Consider the following 24,303-nt stretch of genomic DNA (forward strand, 5'->3'; position numbering starts at 1 on the left):
ACATGCAAGGTGATCAGAGGGGGACATAAGTAACACTATGTTACAAATGTTCCCACACCATAAGAAACATGGATTTAAATGCTCCTTGTTAATTCAATGTTTTGTTAGATTTTATTTAGTCTGAAACTTCAATAAATAAGCCAGACAAAGTCATGATGTGATAGAAAGCCAGAAAGACATAAATTCTACAGATGCATTTGTTTTATTGTTAGACATATAAAGGCATCTTGTGTGAAAAAGGCTTTATTGTTTTTGTGCAGTATAGCAAAAAGTGTTACTGGACTCGGTCAATCCTAATAAATCGTTTAAAATAAGAGAGACCTATAAAAGATCATGAAAAATAATGGATATTTCTTGTTAGTCTTCAGTAATGCTTACAGAATAATTTCAAATAGTAGGCTCCTCAAAGCTTTACCGAATTTATAATTTAATGAACAGACTTGGCAAAGCAGCTTGATAGTAAATTCAGTACGCTATTTTACTATTGGGTGAAATTAAATATAAATATAGCCGTTTCCCATTATTCAATTTAATCTGATTATATTACAGTATATATTGTGAAAATTAGCTGCGGTAAAAAGATATAATTAACTGACCTTTGTGCGAAGTAACCATGCGATCTGTAGACTGCAAATAAGTTTACTGCAACTTGCGCTGGTTTCTATGCGAGCGGTGGAACTTCGTCTTTATGACGTCACAATTACAATTGGCTGGCGTTCTAACAGAACAAAACCGTCATCGCACTCTGATGCGTAGTGTTGTTATGTGTGTTACCACTACTAATACACCACTACTAATACAACGGGTCTAAATGCCCCCCGGGGTAAAAGCCATATTTGATTTGATTTTCTCCTAAAATAATAAATAGCATCAAAGACTTTCCTAAACGCATATTAGTCACTTTCAGGCCCGGACTGGCCATCGGGAGCACCGGGACAATTCCCGCTGGCCTGGCGACTAAGTTGTTAATAATTAATTTTTTTTTAAATTATTATTTTATATTACTACCTTTACCAGTGATCATTTTTGAATTCGTCATTCAATAAAATGAATATTAATAACGATAAAAAAAAAAATTTAAAAAAAAAATCATGAATCTGTTAGTCTTGACTGGCAAGGCTACGATTTGACTTTACGCCTCAGACAAACGGTTAAACAGAAAATGCGAGGAGAGAAAACGGCCTGGTGGAGCAGAGAGGGAAAGGACAAAAAAAAAAAGAAAGCACTCCAAGAAGAAGCAGCAACATTTCTGACCTGTTCAGAGCTTCAAGTGCAGGTCAGTTTCATCTGTAAATACTTTTTTCTTCGTTAACTTAGTATTGAACTGCTAGCAAATGTAAGCGATAGCGCCCGTCTAACGTTACATTCGTGGAGAAATCAAAACAAATGAGTGCACACAGAAAACTCACAGAAGAAATGTACTGAGGTAAAAATTCTAATTGTTGTTTTTTTATTTATAAATAACATTTAGTTTAACATAACACAACTAAGGGAGCTGTTTTGCTGAATATTATCACGATTGAAAATGTTACATTGAATTTATTGTTCAATAAACAAGTAGCGTAGTTAATATTTATTATTAAGTTACTTACATTTTAGACACAAACCATATTAACTGTTTTTGTTCTATTTCACCGACTAAAATAGTTCCAAAGGAAAGCTACAGCAGTGTTTTGTTACTGAATGATTCAGCGTTTTGAACGAATATTTTGTATGAATGACTCACTAATTAAGATGGTCACTTGCCGCCACCTATTGGCGGTTTAGTTTAATGTTGAAGTATTGCATTTTTTTTTATATTCAAACATTTATTTAAAACATCAATCTCATAACATTATTTATTGCAGTTGTAATTGCAGTGCACATTTTTTAATTTGATGGGTAATAGCCCTATAGTGTCTTATTATTATAACTGAATTTATTGATCAAATGTAAGAATTTGACATGAAAGATGATGCATTAATAAGGTAATACACATGTCCTTTTTTTATATACACTTATGAGTGAGAAGTAGAGAGGTAGAAACAGCTTTGGACTTCTAGAGTAAATGCTTGTATGTACGTTATGTGCAGACCCATTTGATATTAGGACTGTTTTACTTCTAGGTTGGTTGTTTATGTTTTTATGTTATGGTCATACTGTGAAATAAATGTAATTTAGGGGGAACAAGGTTGTCCGTGTTTCTAAATTTTATTTGGGTGTATAGGATGGCCTGGATGGGTGTAGGATTTCCCGGCCTGAAATTGTGTCCCAGTCCGGCCCTGGTCACTTTACACTACAAAATATTCCGGATCCATATTATATTATTGTGTGTAATGTCTATTGGTTGATTTTGAGGTAATTTGATCTCATTTTTAATCATATTTAAAATGTTGTACATTTGTGTAGATGATGAAAATCACTGAACTTCTCACATTTATTTTGAGAAAAATACTTATTTGTCATTTTCAATTTTGTTCAAAGTGATTGAGTCAAATTTTTTTTTATAATAATAATAACTGTACAATAAGTGAAAGGATAATATTTGGGGTAAAAGTAAAATAATAATAATAAAAAAAACCTGTTGCAAGGGCCATAAAACACATTGTTTCTTAAGTGGAGCTAATAGATTTTTTATGAAGAACGTTCAATGGTCTCATATTGACTGTACTGAATATATATATATATATTTCTTTTTTTTTTTTTTTTTTTATAGTTTAGAAGATGTACAGTAAAGAAACGCCAAATTTGTTTTTAAATGAAAAAGTGCATCCTTTTCCTCTGGGGAATTTTAACCTTGGTTTTACCCTTAAGGTGTGCTTTGAACCTCATTGTACTGTACTACTACTACTACTGTTACTATACTGCTGCTACAACAACTACTACTACTACTTCTACTAATCTACAGGAAAGCATTTTGTCTTTATTCTGCTTTAACTATTAGACATTTTTTGAAATTTTCAGATGACAGGTATAATGTCTGAAATTGAAATATTGGTGATGAGGATTGTCGCCAAGATACGCAATGTGGTTGAGAGATGCTGAAAATCGTCTCGGTTACGTACGTAACCTCGGTTCCCTGAGACGAAGTGAACGAGACATTGCGTTTACTAACGCATATTGGGAGTGCCTTCATATACAACCTTTTTGAAACCTCTCTACAGTAACGCCAATATTCTAATATTGGCTATGGTGTTTGAGCCCCATCTGATTTGGCGCGAAACTGACCGCTCGTTTTGGCATAAACTGACTGCTATAAAACAGGTACACAGACACCATTTCCTCAGAATTTCTTACTGAGAACAAGGAGCGCATTGCTCGTGTCTCAAGAACTCTGAGTCTTGTGGTGCGGCTAGCGTTCGCAATGTCTCGTTCCCTTTGTCTCAGGGAACCGAGGTTTTGTACGTAACCGAGACGTTCCCTTATGACTTCAGTCCACTTGACATTGCGTTTACTAACGCATATGGGGAACAGAATCCCATCATGCCCCACTACATGACATAACTTCCTAAAGAGGAAACATGCCGGTGCAGTCTTATTGGACCATGACCGACATGTGTATGCTGCAGTGAGTGATCCTCATGATGGAGGAGAGCACTCATAATGAATATATGAGCTATAGCCATATAGTATAAATTACTCCTTATTATAAGTTTTTGCACAGGGGATTTATTTTATGTGTGTGGAAAGGGGGTTTATTTATAATGAAGTTCTTGTGACTATGGATTATAACAAACTGAATGCAGTGCAGTTTATACAGTGAATAAAACACTTCAGTAGGCAGAACAACACAAACATATGTTACATTCTTGCGTTCAAAACACTTGAAGGAGCGCAAATGCGAACTAAGGGATCTCAATCTGTGTTTAAAGATTGAGTATTAAACTATATTTAACTTGACACAGTGACCTAAACATTTTATGTTTATGATGCAACGCACTCGAGACGCTACACAAGCACGTCTGACGCTGGGTTGAGATGGTGCAAAATTTGGAAATTACCCATAAATGTTTAATCACGAATAAAATCAAAGAAATTTCCTTCAAACTTATTTATAAGTACTACCTCACTAATAATTTTCTTGTAGAGAGATTTAATTTTGTGGTCTGCAGGCGGAAACATTTTTTCATTTATTTTGAAGTTGTCCATACTCAACTTGTTTTTGGTCTGATTTCTGAAAGACTGTTAGAGATCATATTATTCCCAGCTTTCATCTTTGTTTTGAAAATGTTTTATTTTTAATTTTTTTAGCTATGACATGTCTCTTCATAAGGAATATTATTTGATACATTTTCTGCTTTTGTTGGCAAAGTTTAGTATTCATAAATGTAAGTATGGTGGTTATAAACCATTAGTTTTAATTTCAGCAATACCTAAGAACAATTTCCAATTTGAGTAACAAGAAAGCTGTAAAGTGTATTGAAATATGTAAACAATTTGATATTTTTATTAAACTGTTTATTTATTTATTTTCCTTTTTGTTGTTGTTTGTTTTAATATACCTCTTGGCTCTGGATGTAAAAGTTATGCAAGCATTAATAAAAAATAAAAACAATGTTTTGCAGGTTTAAATTGACTGGTCCGTAAACAAGCCCTCATAATAAATCTCCAACTGATTGACAAATTCACTTGTGAAATGGATTGCTGTGAACTGTGTGCCAATGATTGACTTATGATCAATAATATGGTCGTAAACAATACATTGTATTCTAAAGCCAATTTTTGTATTGTCTAATTAATAATGAACTCTTCTGCAACAAGAATGTAATGCATTTTAATGATCTGAATATTTATATATATATATATATATATATATATATATATATATATATATATATATATATATATATATATATATATAATTTTAATATTTATAGATAACTATGTATAAGTATATGTTGATATAAATATGTATAATTATTATATATTGAATTATTGTTATATGAGGGGCTGTCTCAGCAAATATTTGTAGATGCGATTAAATGCGATTAATCGCGATTAATTGGGACACCATGTAATTAATTCGATAAAAATGTTTTATCGATTGACAGCCCTAATATATATATATATATATATATATATATATATATATATATATATATATATATATATATATATTTTCTATTTATTTTTTTCCATAAAAAGGACAGTTTCCATAGTTAAATTGTCCTTGGTAATTAGGCGACATCCAAGCTTTTATATGCAGGACTTCGCGATTACTACCGCCATACAGCTACGGTTACCATGTAAGAACTATTGTTATGATTTAGGGAAGTCAGGAGAAGGCAGACGAAGGTTGAGGATCCAAATGCAGTTATCTTTATTAGTAAACAAACACAAAGGAACACCCTCAATGGGGAAATAAACAGAAAACTAGAAAACACGGGCAGGGGAAACATTCCAGGCTAACAAAATACAAAAACATTCAACGATCGACAAGGACAGAATCAAAACCCAAGGTATAAATACATGAACATAGGACAAAAGGGGCCAATGAACAAACAGAACTCCAACAAGATAACGAGGGAATAAACAGAAACCAATGGTGAACTAATGAGGACAGGTGAAAACAATGACAGAGAACACGAACGCTAACAGGGAGACTGTGGAGCTAAACAAGGGACAAAAGAGAAAACTACGGAATACAAAAGGGACAAAAATGGTAAACAAAGGGGCAACGGTAAAACAAGACAAGGTATATGTAACAACTATTGTACATTTGTATAAGGTTAGTCCAGGGCATTTGCCTGAACCCATTTATGGAAAACAAACAACTGTGAATTTTCAACAGGGCTTTAATGATAAATCTTCACGTATACAAAGCAGTTTCTCTGTACAGATAAAGAAGACATTTAAAACAATCTCTTACAATTTATTGTAGGCTACCTGGAAAGAGCAAAAAACCAATTCATGGACACAGAAATAAAATTCATGCTGTACATTTCATACTGGATTCATAAATAAGCACAGATTTACACACACATCCATTAGTAACTAAAGTAAAGCAGCTCAGTATGTCACAGGTCACTGCTAAATTGTGTCTGGTTCCCGCGGAAAACATGTCTGTCCACGAGGGGTCATGAAAGGTCACGCTATAGAGTTTGAACCAAGGAGTCTAATTTGCATGTCGGCAGAGAATAAAAAGGCACTCCATTCATTTAATTAGAGGAAGAACCACATACATCCAGATCTGAAAAGAAACACCCATGTTTGGGATATCCAGTAAAAAAAAAAAAAAAAAAGCATCCAGAGGTTGTGGGAATTAAAAAATAGAATTAACAAAAACATTAAGCGTTGATTTAGCTCTCTTGGTATAATTTCCATAGCAATCAGGGATGTAGGGAGCACTTTTTTTTTAAATAAAATTTTATAAAACAAAAAGTTACCGTAGATGTTTGAACAACATATCTATGAGGGTGACTCTTACAAAAAAAATAGCCAGGTCACATGCCGTCTCTTGGCTTACCCTTTCAAACATGAAATCTGCTCTAAAACGTATTTTTGGTGAAAAGCTTATGCATGGAAATCACAATAACGGTGATTCAGCATATTTCACCAATTCCAGTAAGAGAGAGAAGTCACGTTCACAAAAACAATAAAAAAAACTGCCAGGGTAGGTTTTTGGTAGGCGCTCCAAATGTGCAATTTGTCAAAGCACGTATCACTGGGCTAAGGATTGCCCTCACAGAGATGAACATGCCAAGCTGACAGAGGACGTAGAGCAGTGTAACATCACACTGTTTTCCAGTGATTCCTTGTCTAATGCAGAGATATTCATGGTTGAATCACTTGGATCAGCAGTCATTGATACAGCTTGCACAAAAACGGTATGTGGACAGAAATGGTTTGATCATTATGTCACTGGACTGAAACCAGCAGAGCTTAAGAAAATGATGCACAGAGATAGTGCAAGAGCTTTCAGATTTGGCGATGGAAGAGTTGAACGTTCTACAAAGAATGTGAAAATTCCAGCCATAACTGGAAACACTAAATGTCACATAGAGACTGAAGTAGTTCCAGCAGGTATCCAATTGCTTTTGAGTAAAGCTTCACTAAAATCGATAATGTTCAAGCACCCTGTAAGCTTTGAGCTTACATCATCAGGACATTACTGTGAACCTTATGCAGAAGAATCTGAATGTGACACTAAAAAGTGTAGTGAAGATGAAGTTCTATCAGTGACAGAGAACATGACTACAAAAGAAAAAAGGAAAGTCCTATTGAAATTGCATAAGAAGTTCGGACATGATTCCTTAGACAGACTAAAAAAGCTGCTGTCCTGTTCAGGTAATCATGATGAGGAATGCACCATGATCTTAAAGGACATAGTAGACACCTGTGAAACATGTGTTCCCCGTCTGTCGCGCTCTCCACGTTGTGCGACATTCAGAAAATTTCTTCGGAGCCGATGGTCTGTCTGCAGTTTGCTGCGAGTTACACACCACTAACATTCCTGTTTCCACTGATGATCTGCATGCTGTTGGATCTTGACGGCGCACAACAGCGGCTTTCTCCTTCACATTGCACGGCGTGCATTGTTGCCCCTGAGCGCTTCGACAGCGCAGACACACACACACATTGTGTATTTAAAAGAGTAAATTTCTATTAAAAGAAATGAAAAAAGGTGGTAAGACCGCTCCGTCCCCCGGTGGAGGGCCGGGAGGAGAATCCTTTGTTTTTTCATTTGCCACACCCCCTGACGGGGGCTGTGGTACCCACATTCTCAATAAAAGAGCTATTTCCTTTGCCTCTGGGTCACCTGGCCCGCAAATGCCGTTCTCACGGCAATCTGCTTTCAGATTACGACAATCCCGGTACACCGGACGTGGCGATCCCGCCTTCCGCCTGCCCTCGACTGTCCACCCGGCCGGCCGGTTCAGACGAGTCCAGAGGACGCCAGCATCAAACCTCCTCCTCAGTCACGAACCTGCCCCCTGCCGGGTGCGCGGAGCAAGGTAAGTGCTTTGAGTCTATTCTCAGCACCCCAGCCTCAGGCTGCAATGAAGCCGCCCGACGCTGCACTACCTGTTCCGCCCCGCTGCGAGGCCCTGCCGGGTACGTCCAAAATACTCGTCCCCTTGGTGCCCCTAGCGCAGAGCTGGGAAGCGTGGCTTTCGCTTCCCAACGCATCACGCTGGCTGCACCGGACCATTCGACTCGGTTACGCAATTCAGTTTGCCCTGCTCCCGCCCCCCTACAGGGGCGTCCGCTTTTTCGCAGTACACGCCGAACATGCCAGTTCCCTGCGCACGGAAATCGCGACCCTCTTAGCCAAGGGCACGGTAGAGCCCGTCCCTCCAACGGAAATGAGGAAGGGTTTCTACAGCCCTTACTTCATTGTACCCAAGAAAGGCGGCGGCTTACGACCAATCCTGGACCTGCGAGTTTTCAATCGGGCCTTGTTAAAACTCCCGTTCAAAATGCTCATGCAGAGAAATATTCTGGCTGGCGTTCAGCATCTAGATTGGTTCGCAGCGGTAGACCTGAAGGACGCGTACTTCCACGTCTCAATTCTGCCACGACACTGACCCTTCTTACGGTTCGCGTTCGACGGCCAGGCGTTTCAGTACAAAGTCCTCCCCTTCGGCCTGTCTCTGTCCACTCGCATCTTCACGAAGTTCGCAGAGGCGGCCCTTGCCCCGCTACGAGTAGCCGGCATCCGCAGAGACCAGGTCCTCCGGCACCTCAGCCGTTTGGGGCTTCAGGTCAACTGGGAAAAGAGCAAGCTCACTCCGGTGCAGAGCATCTCTTTTCTCGGGTTGGAGTTAGACTCAGTCTCAATGACAGCACGTCTCACGAGCGAGCGTGCTCAGTCGGTGCTGGACTGCTTCGCTTCCTTCAAGCCAGGCACAGTGGTCCCTCTAAAACTTTTCCAGAGGCTCCTGGGGCATATGGCGTCCTCCGCGGCGGTCGCGCCGCTGGGGTTGATGCATATGAGACCACTCCAGCACTGGCTCCAGACTTGAGTCCCGAGACAAGCATGGCACCACGGCACATATCGGGTAAGGATCACCCCCGCCTGCCTCAAAACACTCCGACCCTGGACAGACCTCTGCTTTTTACGGGCAGGAGTGCCCCTGCAGCAGGTGTCCCGACGCGTTCTGGTCACATCCAACGCCTCCTGGTCCAGGTGGGGTGCCGTGTACAGCGGGCAGGGGCCCCACTGCGTTGGCACATCAATTGCCTGGAGTTGCTGACCGTCCTTCTTGCTCTCAGGAAGTTCCTCCCATTAGTTCAGGACAAACATGTCCTCGTGAGATCGGACAGCACCATGGTGGTGGCGTACATAAATCGCCAAGGCGGCGTACGCTCCCGCCACATGTCACAACTCACCCGCCGTCTCCTCCTATGGAGCCAGCAGCGACTCAAGTCGCTGCGTGCCACTCACATCCCCGGCAAGCTCAACGGCGTAGCGGACGCGCTACCACAACAACGCCTGCCCGGCGGGGAGTGGAGGCTTCACCCCCAGTCGGTCCAGCTGATTTGGGAACAGTTTGGCAAGGCCCAGGTAAACCTGTTTGCCTCCCAGGAAACCTCCCACTGCCCGCTCTGGTACGCCCTAACAGAGGCTCCCCTCAGGACAGACGCGCTGGCACACAGCTGGCCCTCGGGGCTGCACAAGTACGCATTTCCCCCAGTGAGCCTTCTTGCACCGGTGCTGTGCAAGGTCAGGGAGGACGAGGAGCAAGTCACATCAGTGGCCCCCTACTGGCCCACTCGGACTTGGTTCTGGGAACTCAGACTTCTCGTGACAGCTTCTCTCTGGCAAATTCCCCTGAGAAAGGACCTCCTCTCTCAGGGACGGGGCACGCTCTGGCACCAGCGCCCAGACCTCTGGAACCTCCACGTCTGGTCCCTGGACGGGATGCGGAAGAGCTAGCCGGCTTACCAGCGACCGTTGTGAATACAATCAACCAAGCCAGAGCCCCCTCTACCAGGCACCTTTACGCCCTAAAGTGGTGCTTGTTCGCAGATTGGTGTTCTTCCCGAACTGAAGACCCACAGAGATGCGCGATCAAGTCAGTGCTCCTGTTCCTACAGGAGAGGCTGGACAGGAGGCTGTCCCCGTCCACCCTCAAGGTGTATGTTGCCGCCATTGCCGCCCACCACGATCCTGTAGACGGCAAGTCCTTGGGTAAGCATGACCTGATCCTCAGGTTCCTGAGAGGCGCCCGGAGGTTGAATCCCTCCCGGCCAGGCCTAGTTCCCTCCTGGGATCTCTCGGTAGTCTTGGCAGGACTCCAGAGACTTCCCTTCGAGCCGCTTGAATCAATTGGACTCAGGGCCCTCTCTCTCAAGACGGCCCTGCTGATCGCGCTCACCTCTATCAAGAGGGTCGGGGACCTGCAAGCGTTCTCTGTCAGCGACACTTGCCTGGAGTTCGGTCCGGCAGATATGTCTGTGATCCTAAGACCGTGACCGGGCTATGTGCCCAAGGTTCCTACCACACCCTTCCGAGATCAGGTAGTGAACCTGCAAGCGCTGCCCCGGGAGGAGGCAGACCCAGCCCTTTCATTGCTATGTCCAGTGCGTGCCCTGCGCATTTACCTGGACAGCACACAGAGCACCAGACGCTCCGAGCAGCTCTTTGTCTGCTTTGGGGGATGGCAGAAAGGGAATGCCGTCTCCAAACAGAGGCTCGCCCACTGGGTTGTCGACGCCATCACACTGGCTTATCACACCCAGGCCGTGCCCCTACCCTTGTGGGTCCGAGCTCACTCAACAAGGGGTGTTGCGTCCTCGTGGGCACTGGCCAAGGGCACCTCCCTAGCAGACATCTGTAGAGCCACGGGTTGGGCAACACCCAACACCTTCGCAAGGTTTTACAACCTCCGCGTTGAGTCGGTTGTGTCTCGTGTTTTCTCAGGTCCGAGCCCGTAGAACTCGGTAACACAGACCGACCGGCCGGGTGGATCGCTTGCGCCCAGCGCCCTTTTCCTGACATCAATGTAAAGTAGTGCGTCTTCTTCCCAGGGCGCCCCACTCCGAGTCGGGCCTCTGGTCGATTCCTCCCCAGCCCTCCGGGTCCGCGGTTCAGCGGAGGAATTCGCCGACCCAAGCCACTGCGGGTACCCTGATGGCAACCTGTACTGGTATAGGTGCTCCACAGGTAAGGCCTCCTGCGCGGACTCCCCCTGTGTGTAATTCCACAGTTCTGTCCCCTTACGAGCGGACCCCCGTGTCTCCCTTAGGCAGTTACAGCTGCCCCGGTCGCCGTGCTGCAGCAACTCCCCCCTTTCGAGGCTGGATCTACCCCCACACCATACTTTCCACACGAGCACTAAGACGGCCGTGTGACGTGTCTACCACTTTTCCTCCCCAAGAAAAAGGGCAGGTGTGGTCTCCGCAGGGTCTGGGTAAGACCCCCTTCCCTATATGCGTGTAGGGTACGTGCAGCCAGGTACAGACGATGCGCGGCACTGGATGAAATCCCTGCCCGCCTCTGTATCGGCGGTTCACGTACACGGTTCAGCACATGGCAAGATTGGAATGGGTCCCCTAGTGTCGCTTCTCCGACACAACGTGGAGAGAGCGACAGAAGGGGAACGTTTGGTTATGTATGTAACCTCCATTCCCCGAGGGAGGGAACGACACGTTGTGTCTTTCCTCCGCCATGTCGCTGAACCGAGCCACTGTTGTGGCCGGACCATTTCCGGCTCCACAGAAAAATCCTGAATGAACTCCCGTATTTGCGCCGCTTAAATACCCGTATGTCCGGGGGCGGGACATGCAAATACCGGCTGCCAACTCTCATTGGCCTTTTTTCATAGATCAGAGGTGGATATTGGCGCTCAAGAGAGACCCCTAGTGTCGCTTCTCCGACACAACGTGTCGTTCCCTCCCTCGGGGAACGGAGGTTACATATGTAACCAAACGTTAAATACAGCAGACCCAAACCACAACCTGCTGTAGGACTCCCTATGGCCTCAAGTTACAATGAAATGGTGGCTGTGGACCTGCATGACCTGGGCGCAGCAGTATGGTATCTCCATGTCATTGACCACTTCACACGTTTTAGTGCGAGAAGCATTGGGACTACAAAAAAGGCAAGTGAAATTACGAAGACCTTCATACATTTCTGGATTAGCATACATGGTCCACCCAAAGGCTGTTCATTGACAATGGTGGAGAGTTTAATAATGATGAAATGAGGGATATGGCAGAAAAGTTCAACATTGAGGTAAAGACCACAGCAGCGTATAGTCCTTGGAGCAATGGTCTTTTAGAGAGACACAATCAGACCCTCACAGAAATACTAATGAAAGTAAAAAATGACAACAGATGTGACTGGAAAACTGCCCTAGATTGGGCACTGATGGCAAAAGATTCTTTGCACAATGTGCATGGATACAGTCCCTACCAGCTTGTGTTTGGACAAAATCAAAATCTACCATCAGTCCTTACAGATCAGCCACCAGCTCTGGAAGGTACTAGTAGAAGTACGTGTGTAGGACAGCATATTTCAGCTTTGCATGCTGCATGCTCTGAGAGAATTCAAAGAGCTCTTCCAGACGACTGCGGCCCACAGACGAAAAATATGAAACAGGGGACAAAGTGTACTACAAACATGCAGATAGTGCGCAGTGGAAAGGTGCAGGTGTTGTCATTGGCAGTGATATTTGTAAGACATGGAGGAACTTGCGTTCGTGTGCATCATTCCAGGCTCCGAAAAACAGAGAATGATCGCACAGTGCAGGAAGAAATAGATGCAGATAAACAGAACGTTGTTGATAACACTATTTCACAGCCTCCAGGATTATCTGGAATGGACTATGACAGAGAAACTGACAGCGTGGAAGAAGCACCTGTGAATCAAGGTATTGAACTTTGCGAACAAAATGACACTTTAACCCAGCCAAGGGGGAGAGTTGGAAAGTAATGTTACCAGACTGAAAGCAGGACAAAAAATTACATATACTGACAGAGAAAGAGGTGAATAACGGACTGCACAAATTATTGGCAGAGCAGGAAAATCTACAGGAAAACATAAAGACTGGTACAATCTACAATACATTCACCCAGAAACGGTTATAGGCACTACTGGGTCAGCTGACCTGACACAAGTGGATGACCTTCTGGGTTGTTTCCCCAGATAGTATGTTGCCAAGTAGTAATCACCATGAAAGTGATGTGTTGGCCATCAAAGATGAGACTTTTTTCACAGCAAAAAAGTCTGAGCTGGACAATTGGAAAATTGTGATGGCAGTCAAATGTCAGAGGAAATGGCAGCTGAATTCCATGGATATTAAGGCGGCCTTTCTACAAGGAAAAGAGTTGGCTAGAAATGTCTACATTCGGCCTCCACCAGAAGCGAAGTGCAAAGGAACACTGTAGAAGTTGAATAAATGCATGTATGGGCTGGCAGATGCCTCTCTGTACTGGTACAACAAGGTTAAATGTACTATGCAGCAACTGGGGGTCGTGTGTCACAGATTGACCCTGCAGTGTTTTACTGGATAGATGACAATGGTGAATTAACTGGAATTCTTGCTTCTCATGTTGATGATTTTTTTGTGGGGAGGTTCCAAAACATTTTCCTCTTTAGTCATCTCACATTTGAGATCTGTTTTTCAAGTCGGACGTGAAGAGCACAACAGTTTCAGTTATGTACGAATAGAGATCTCTTCTGGACATGGTGAAATACATGTACATCAAAGCACATATATAAAGAATCTTCAGTTCATTGTTATGGATCTAGCCAGAGCTGTGCAACGTGAGGCTTCGCTGACAGACTGTGAGACTGACATACTGAGGTCTAAGACTGCTCAAATTCTTTGGGTTGCCAGACAGAGTAGACCAGATGTAATGTGTGACACATCTGTCCTTGCTTCTGCTACAAAACATGCTACTGTTCAGACTTTACATGATGCAAATAAGATTGTCAGAAAACTGAAGTCGGAGGAAGTGACTCTAAAGTTTCAGAACCTAGGAAGTGTCAGCTCCCTAAAACTGTTTGTGTTCAGTGATGCCTCGATAGGAAATCTTTCAGATGGTGGTACTCAGGGTGGCCACCTTATCTTGTTGATGGGAGAAGATGGAAAATTCTCGCCTATCTCCTGGCAGTCTAAGAGAATCAGAAGAATTGTCAGAAGTACTTTGGCAGGAGAAACCTTGGCTCTTGATGATGGCATTGATAATGGGATGTGTTTGTCTGCATTTTTCTCAGAAATTACAACAGGTGACAGAAATTTGAGTAACTTGCCAATTATTTGTGTGACTGATAATCATTCCCTTCTAGATGCTGTGAAGTCCAAAAAGTCTGTCACAGAATAGAAACTTCGTCTTGAAGTCAGCAGCATAAAGGAGCAAATTCATTCTGGAAGTGTCCAGAAAATCCTTTGGTCTGCCACGAAGAAACAGCTTGCTGACTGTCTAACTAAAATGGGGGCTTCTACATTACTTCTTCTGAAGACTTTATGTGAGGGTGTATGGGAGCATGGGAAAGTCTAAATAACAATTGTCAATGTTTATTTCCTTTTTGAGATGTTCCTGTAATATATGTATTGGTTTTTAATTTTTAATTTAAATTTTTTTTAAAAGGGGGAGATTGTTAAGTTGAGCTAAAGTCTTGTTTCCACAGGGGTGCAATAGAGTTCGGGGGAGACGAGAGGGGGGTATGAGGAAGAGTTGTGGAATGAAGTTAGTTGGTATGGTTGATAGAAATAAAAGGTTCAGACGAAAAACTTTTTTTTGCAAGCCTCACCCTTTTTCCTCTAAACATAACGATGGTTTTTATGGCCAAACAGTTCAGTTTTTGTTTCATTAGACCAGAGGATATTTCTCCATAAAGAAAGATCTTTGTCCCCATGTGCACTTGCAATTTGTAGTCTGGCTTTTTTTATGGTGGTTTTGGAGCAGTGGCTTCTTCCTTGCTGAGCAGCCTTTTGGTTTATGTAAATATGGGACTCGATTTACTGTGGATATAGATACTTGTCTACCTGTTTCCTCCAGCATCTTCACAAGGTTTTTTGCTGCTGTTGTCCTGGGATTGATTTGTACTTTTCACATCAAACTGCATTCATCTCTAAGAGATAAAATACGTCTCATTCCTGAGCGGTATGATGGTTCCCATGGGGTTTATACTTGCATACTATTGTTTATAAAGATGAACATGGCACCTTCAGGCATTTGGAAATTGCTCCCAAGGATGAATCAGACTTGTGGAGGTCCACACATTTTATTCTGAGGTCTTGGCTGATTTCTTTTGATTCAAAATACATCCACAGATAAACCTCCAATTCAGAACATCTTCTATCCTAAACGACTCGCCAAAACTATAGTTTGCTAATATGAAATCTGTGGAGAGGTTAAAAAATTATTTGACTTCAACTGTATACATTATATACACTAAACCCTTCCTCTGCTTAATATAGAGACAATAAAAAGCTGTATTTGGTTAATACATAAATATAGAGCATTATAATGGAGTCAAGTCTTAATATAAGAGTCCCTGATGTGTTTCGGGCTTGTTTATAGTTAAAAGCCTCGCATTATGCACCAAATCATAATTTTTTCTAATAGAATTTTCTTTATAAATCATTCAATAAATCAACTTTAAAAAGTTTGTCTGCCTTTTCCACGACCTTAGTTATCGTATAAGCAAAATCCACAATTGGTCGACCTCTATTAATTAGCATATAATTTTTGGAAAATAGAATATGAAACAACAACTATGCTCACCTGCTGTCTCGGCTGTATCTGGAGATAGACTGAGGACTGTGGTTTATTCTCCTGGAGAATTTCTTATCTCGTTCCTCATCTCAGCTTGGTTGCTTGTGTAAAAAAAAAAAAAATCCGAAGAAAAACATTATAGGTGAAATGGGAAGTCTGATGGGATTTTAGTCTCAGTTAATTTTTTATTTTACCTCTTCTCTCTTCGATTCATCTTTCTCTGTGCGCTGGATAGTCTCAATTCTGCTTGTGAACGTTGGCTGTTCAGGTTGAGGTAGGTAACTCTTTGTGTTTACAGCTTCAAAAAGTTTATCCACAAATATCTGTGTATCTGCGCAATGAAAGCACAAGCATGTTAAACGGATAGTTCATCCAAAAACAAAAATTCTCTCATCATTTAATCTCTCTCATGCCATCCTAAATGGATTTACTTTCTTCTGCTAAAATGCAAACATAGATTATTAGTAGAATATCTTTTAGATAAAGAATATTTTAGAAGATCCATACAATGCAAATGGGTGAATGGGGTCCAAAACTTTGAAGCTCCAAAAAGCACATAAAGGCAGCATAAAAGTAATCCATAAAACTAATGTGGTTTAATCCAATTATGAAGTGATCCAATCTGTTCTGGTCAGAACAAACCAAAATATAACTACTTTTTGTATACTGTACATCTTGTCATTGCAGTCTCTAGGCACGATTATAATGTCAAGCTTGATTACATGTCCTAGCACTTGATGCATGCACAGTGCGCTAGATGGCGCTAGGAAGTGAAACTGAGCTTGAAATCACGATTACAAAGAGACTGCTGATGTCAAGATTTACAGTGAAAATGGAGCTATATTTTAGTCTGTTGTCACCCAAAACCCAGGGCTCGACATTAAGCATTCATGTGCTTGTCCTTTGGACAAGTAAATTGATAATTCACTCAAAAAGTTACTTTACTGGAGACAAAAACAAAAGAAAGGATGAAAGAAAGGAAAGCCTCCATCATCATCATCATTTACACCTAAGAACCATTAAGAACACAGTGCAGAAAGATGGTAAATCATTACTTGCCTTCAAGCCTGTATGACTTTTTCTCTTCTGAGAAACTCAAAATTAGATTTTGGCAGAATGTCAGTCGCTATTGACTCTCACTGTATATTATTTTTTCCATAAAATAAAAGTGAATTGAGACTGAAACTAACATTCTCCCAGAAGTTTATGTAAAACTTTACAATAAGGTTCATTAAAATTAGATAATGCATTAGCATCATGAACTAACAATGAACAATATTTTACAGCATTTTGAATCTTTGTTAATATTAGTTGCTAAAAAAACAGTTGTTCATTGTTAGTTCATAGTGCATGAACTAATGTTAACATATACAACTTTTTATTTTAACTTTTCAAAATTTTAATTTTTGAGTAAATCATCTATTTGAGAGTACAAGTCTGATCTCACCAGTTGCATTAAAAACGTCTGTTTAATATTTGACAAAATGCATTGAAAATGTTAGAAAATCCTGAGAACCAGCTGCTAAATCAGTTATGTTGTATATTCAAAACAGATGCATATTAAAGATAGATAATATATTTTCATTGTGTGTAATTTTATTAATTTTATAGTATTAATATTATTATAATTTACTGTATATGTATATGTATATAATGTAATACATATTCAAATTGACTGATTCACATGAGAGATAAAATACCTCGCTCGGATATATACATCCGATGGAGCTCTAGAAAGATGAGAAATGTAACGGGTCTTCAGGATGATGTATAAGTCTGTTTTAAGCTTTTTTCTTCATTCTACAGATGGTATTATTAAACAAAGTATTTTTGCAATTTCTGCCTTTCTTGCTGTTTTATGAGGGAGCGTCACGATGTGACAAGACAAAATTAGATCTCTCCAACGTTGCGCACTTACAATGAAGACAGCTTTGTTGCTTATAAACAGGAGCGATAGTTTTATCGCATCGCTCGCTTATAGAGACCTGGTACAACACTGTTCGCATGTTCAAGTAACAGGTTTATATATGTAAAATCTAAAGTTCAGTAAATATGCATTCCCCACTGCACACACTCACAAGATGCAGAAAGCTGCACCATGAGTGAAGTTGAGAGGGAGAGAGGCCGATGCTATAGAGGGAATTTCGCTGCATTTTGAAAGTGAAACATGCGAGAATGATAAAAATTGTGCTCAATCCCCGCAGTCCAGTGCTATTGAACTAATATTCGTTACTGAGATTTTAGTCGGGAATGTAAAAATCTCTTTAAATTGCCAGTTCAAATGTTCCACTTGTCCCAGAAAAGCTGACAAGCATTAATGACGAGCCCTGCAAAACCAATTGGATCGCTTCAGATGACATGGATTAAACCACATGAGTCTTATGGATTACTTTTATGTTGCCTTTATGTCCTTTTTGGAGCTTCAAAGTTCTGGACCCACAAAGTTCACTTGCATTGTATGGGCCAACAGAGATGTGATTTTCTTCTAAAAAGTCTTTGTGTTCTGCAGAAAAAAGAAAGTCAATCACATCTGAGATGGCATGAGGATGAGTAAATAAATTATGATAATTTTCATTTTTGGGAGAACTAAAATGAGAACTTTCTTCTCTTGGCTCTCAACGAAGGCGGTCGCATTTTCTCACCCTCTCCCTACCCTTATCTTCCCTGCTTTGCTCCTCTCGTCATATCTAGTCTACTGTCTTGTACTTGAGAGACTCTCTCAGCACTGCTCTTCAAACTAAGTCATCATGGATTTGATCAACTGGTCTCTCAACGCAATTGACACCATCTTCTCGACGAGAAGCTTGGGTTCGGGGGAACCTGTCTGCCCTGACGGAACGTTCGCAGCTGGCTACACGATGGACGCGTGGGAGAGGTGGCGGGTCGTGTGTCTGGCGGCTCTTTCCGTGGAGGACGTTGAAGATATCTACCTATTCGGTACCATGATAACAGGTCTTCTGCTGATTGGATTAGGCATTGCCCTGGTTTATCGAGGAGTTAAGAAGACGGTGACAGCTGTCCAAAGCCTCACAAGGCTGCCCGTCATGATTGAAACAGTGGGCAGAGCTGTCTGCACTCAGACTGGGTCTATGAACCAAAATACGGATAACATCATGGAGAAGCTCACAGCTTTGCAAAGGCAAATGGATCGTTTCAGAGACCAAATGGACCAGGAGAATAGCCGTGTAAATTAGAATGCGGCTACTCTCCTTAAGACCAAACAATCCCAATCTTATCTGTTTCGCCACCCTCAACCAGCACTGGCCTTGGCCAAGGCCGCTGTTGGAACAACAACTCCCCGGAAGAGCACTGCAGTGAGCCACTCTCGCGTTCCTTCCCCGACTCCCCAGACACCTGGTGATTGTTGACTATGTCTGGGACCTGATCAAGGTTGTCTCCATGGCAACTTGCTGTGTATCGCTATGACAACCCTGCGGACTGAGGCACCTAGATTAGATGCTGGCATAGCGACTCTCCAGGCCTACACACACATGAACTCTTACACATATATACAGATATGCAATCATCCGCCCGATACCCTATCCCTCGCCTTCGCTTTGTACCCCCAGTCTGACAGGCGGGTCTGTGACCAGCGCCGAACATGGCTGCAGGTCCGGATGGCTGCTTGCCTGTGCTGGGCCACCTCCACCCCCAATCCCTCCCCTGTTGCAAGTCTTGTTCATGTTGTAGAGTGTACTGATTATGTGCTAATGTTGCTGAGGTGTTTTTTTCCCTGTTCCCACACTGTACTTCTTAAGGAGCATAGTCTGGGGGCTGCCTTTTTTTTCTCCTCTCCTCTCCTCATGTCATGCTGTATTTCTTCTAATTCCCTGTCTTCCTGTCCTGTCTATCCCCTTGTCATATGTATGTTTGTATGGACAGGTCGATGGCCAATTTCACTGGTTTACTATGTGACAATAAAGGACTACTACTACTACTACTACTACTACTATACCTTTAACAGGAATGGGAATTCATAGAATGACAATAATCCTTAAAGTGTGCATACATTTATATAATCTAAAGGCTAGAATATTGTTTATATTTTATCAAAGGACCTTGTAATCTTCTGGCGTTAAGGATTTAAATGTACATTTCACCACAATATTAAAAATATCATCATTATTTGCTCACCCTAATGTCACTAAAAAACTGTATCACTTACATGGGCACTATTTATTACATTTATTATAGTTTATGGGGTTTATTTGTCGTTTTTCAAGATTGACAGGCCACACACGTTCCACTATTCTCATCCAGTATGAAAGAAAACCAAAAAAACATTGGCATCAGAACTGCCTTCTGGAAATAAATGCAACCACATTTGACATCTAAATAGGGGTCTGGTCTTGAGAACTGCATCACAACTATTTTATGAACATGACCTACAGTGAGGAAAATAAGTATTTGAACACCCTGCTATTTTGCAAGTTCTCCCACTTAGAAATCATGGAGGGGTCTGAAATTGTCATCGTAGGTGCATGTCCACTGTGAGAGACATAATATAAAAAAACAATCCAGAAATCACAATGTATGATTTTTTAACTATTTATTTGTATGATACAGCTGCAAATAAGTATTTGAACACCTGAGAAAAGCAATGTTATTATTTGGTACAGTAGCCTTTGTTTGCAATTACAGAGGTCAAACGTTTCCTGTAGTTTTTCACCAGGTTTGCACACACTGCAGGAGGGATTTTGGCCCACTCCTCCACACAGATCTTCTTTAGATCAGTCAGGTTTCTGGGCTGTCGCTGAGAAACACGGAGATTGAGCTCCCTCCAAAGATTCTCTATTGGGTTTAGGTCTGGAGACTGGCTAGGCCACGCCAGAACCTTGATATGCTTCTTACAGAGCCACTCCTTGGTTATCCTGGCTGTGTGCTTCGGGTCATTGTCATGTTGGAAGACCCAGCCTCGACCCATCTTCAATGCTCTAACTGAGGGAAGGAGGTTGTTCCCCAAAATCTCGCAATACATGGCCCCGGTCATCCTCTCCTTAATACAGTGCAGTCGCCATGTCCCATGTGCAGAAAAACACCCCCAAAGCATGATGCTACCACCCCCATGCTTCACAGTAGGGATGGTGTTCTTGGGATGTACTCATCATTCTTCTTCCTCCAAACAGGGTTAGTGGAATTATGACCAAAAAGTTCTATTTTGGTCTCATCTGACCACATGACTTTCTCCCATGACTCCTCTGGATCATCCAAATGGTCATTGGCAAACTTAAGACGGGCCTTGACATGTGCTGGTTTAAGCAGGGGAACCTTCCGTGCCATGCATGATTTCAAACCATGATGTCTTAGTGTATTACCAACAGTAACCTTGGAAACGGTGGTCCCAGCTCTTTTCAGGTCATTGACCAGCTCCTTCCGTGTAGTTCCGGGCTGATTTCTCACCTTTCTTAGGATCATTGAGACCCCACGAGGTGAGATCTTGCATGGAGCCCCAGTCCGAGGGAGATTGACAGTCATGTTTAGCTTCTTCCATTTTCTAATGATTGCTCCAACAGTGGACCTTTTTTCACCAAGCTGCTTGGCAGTTTCCCCGTAGCCCTTTCCAGCCTTGTGGAGGTGTACAATTTTGTCTGTAGTGTCTTTGGACAGCTCTTTGGTCTTGGCCATGTCAGTAGTTGGATTCTTACTGATTATATGGGGTGGACAGGTGTCTTTATGCAGCTAACGACCTCAAACAGGTGCATCTAATTTAGGATAATAAATGGAGTGGAGGTGGACATTTTAAAGGCAGACTAACAGGTCTTTGAGGGTCAGAATTCTAGCTGATAGACAGGTGTTCAAATACTTATTTGCAGCTGTATCATACAAATAAATAGTTAAAAAATCATACATTGTGATTTCTGGATTTTTTTTTTTAGATTATGTCTCTCACAGTGGACATGCACCTACGATGACAATTTCAGACCCCTCCATGATTTCTAAGTGGGAGAACTTGCAAAATAGCAGGGTGTTCAAATACTTATTTTCCTCACTGTATATATATATATATATATGCACACACACACAAAACATGGATAGAGCTTGATTTTACCTTTCTGGAGGAATACATCCAATTGGTCAGTGCTTTCAGCTCCTTCTCTGATTTGTCTTTCTTCACCAAGGCAACCACATATTTTGCAAGTGCGGAAGGATCGGCATCACATCTATGGAAAAGATACATTTCATTTGCATTAAACAAAAACAATTATAAAAATAATAATAATCTGCGGTCACAAAGTGCAAAAATTAGGATGTGTCCTGCTTATATCTGTACAGGCACCAGTCCTTAAAGAAAACTACAAAGTAGACAAAACAAGGAGATGGTAGGGACAAGCCTTAGTATTAATACAAATTAACACAAATATTCAAATAGAACCGTTACCTGGACTATAATTTAAAAGGATAGTTCACCATAAAACATTCTGTCATTTGCTCACCCTAATGTGGTTTCAAACCTGTATGACTTCCTCTCTTCATTGGAACACAAAAGGAGATGTTAGCACAGAATTTCTTCTTGTGAGTTTTTAATCCCCCTGGCGCCCATTATGCCACAACTAGCCAATTTAGGCTAGTTGTGGCATAAATGGACACTAAGTCACAATTTACACACTACTAAATATTTGGGTGTTGTGTCTTGGAGTATTGGAGTCTCTTTCCCTCTGAGCAAGAAAACCCTCAAAGTCCAGGTGTTCCAGGTGTCAAATATTAGACTTTATTGAACAAAGCAATAAAGTTGACTGAGATGTCAGCTGAGATCTCTCTCTTGGTCAAACCCCTCATTTTGTATACAGTTGTTAGCATTACCTCATGTGTACTCACTCTTATTATTTTTTTGGTAGCCACTGGATACTGTCCGCCACCATTATTTCACAGAGCCTCTGACGTCTTTTTAATGGTGGGAACTTGGCTTCTAGTCCTTTTTAAACAATAAACTTTTGAATTAATTTATAATAAAAGCAACATTTTGAGTAAATAAAATATAACAATCTGAACATATTACGGTCATTTTGATCATTGATTGTGTTAATCTTTAAACTTGCTGTGCTTCCCAGAGTTTTCTTGTATCATTGTCTCTGCTACAACTGAGGGCACAGTGTGTTTCTGGCAGCATAAGCTCTTTTAGTTACCTCATATGCCCTCTCCTGGGTCGCACAAAGTTCAGGATATTCTATATTAGTTCTTTTCTATGTTTTGATATAAAAATCTTCTATAGTTGCACTATTAAACTTAGGTAGGACGTAACCCTACATATAAACTAAATATTTACGGAAGACTTCGACAAGGAGTAATGGTTTGAATAAAAAATCAGACATTTTATGACATAAACGATGACATCATGTTTTGCATGACAGGCTTCAATTTCTACATTCCTTTCGACATACAGTATGATGTTGACATTTACACTCGTTTACATTTATGAGAGAGAGAAAAAAATGTACCTTTCATCGTTCAAATGGTGCAGTTTTCAGGGTGCATCGTCTGGTGTCATTACATTAAAAATATATATAGGATATTAAAACTAATAAATGTTTGTTTTTTCAGCCTGTTGTATTAGTATTTTCTTATCACCCCTTATGTATTTTAGATACAATTCATATTGTTATTTACACAGGGCAAATATACTAATTATCAAATCTACTTTTATTAGGTATCGTATTTTAATGGGGATATAATTTATTACAGCTGACAGTTACGTGAGCAAACAAGGTTTGAACATCAACCATACCAAGAACAATTTAAAGTTCATGGCTTTTTAACAATTCTGTGCACAAATTTGAAGGCTGTTTATTGGATCAGAACAGGTAAATGCAACAAGATCTCATGAAAAGTCGTACATAATTTACGAGTTAGCTATTTCGTATGGTCTCGCATGATGTTGTTCGGATAAATTCGTACGACTTCATCACGTGAAAATTCCCAGATGTCTAATGCGGAAGTAAGCGTGAGTTCCGTGCACAAGGTGTTAAGTACATACTTATTAATATTATGCCCTTACCCAAACCCCTTATTTAAACGTAACCAATCAGTAGAGTGTGTAAACATGGTAGGAAGCTCAGAAAAACACGGCAACTGTACCTGCTCGAAAGACAAGAGATCCGGATCTGCAATCTGGTGGAGATGGAGACAGAGAATTAAAGGGTGGAAAAGGAGAGGCTTGCGCTTGAGAAACGGAGACTTGCCTTAGAAATCCAGCAATTAAGGTGGGGGGGCCTGGGTAGCTCAGTGAGTATTGACGCTGACTACCACCCCTGGAGTCGTGAGCTCAAAGCCAGGGTGTGCTGAGTGACTCCAGCCAGGTCTCCTAAGCAACCATATTGGCCTGGTTGCTAGGGAGGGTAGAGTCACATGGGGTAACCATCTCGTGGTCATGATTAGTGGTTCTTGCTCTCAAAGGGGCGCGCACAATGAGCTGTAAGATTATATATGCAGAGGAATTCCAGCAACATGATTTGAATCTAGGAAAAACCCAGCCTTTCAGTTTGGAATGTTTCAACGTCATAAATTAAAGGCCCTCAGCAGGAACCCCCACACAGAGTTAAACCAGGCTTTTCTGTGTAAGGTTACAAGGACCATCAGATTTGCACAATTCTAAGACATTTCATCTTAATCTAGCCTTGCTAGATAATGCTTTGAACTTTTGTAAAGTTTGTACCT

The sequence above is a fragment of the Xyrauchen texanus genome, chromosome 7 (assembly GCF_025860055.1).
Source record: "Xyrauchen texanus isolate HMW12.3.18 chromosome 7, RBS_HiC_50CHRs, whole genome shotgun sequence".
NCBI lineage: Eukaryota > Metazoa > Chordata > Actinopteri > Cypriniformes > Catostomidae > Xyrauchen > Xyrauchen texanus.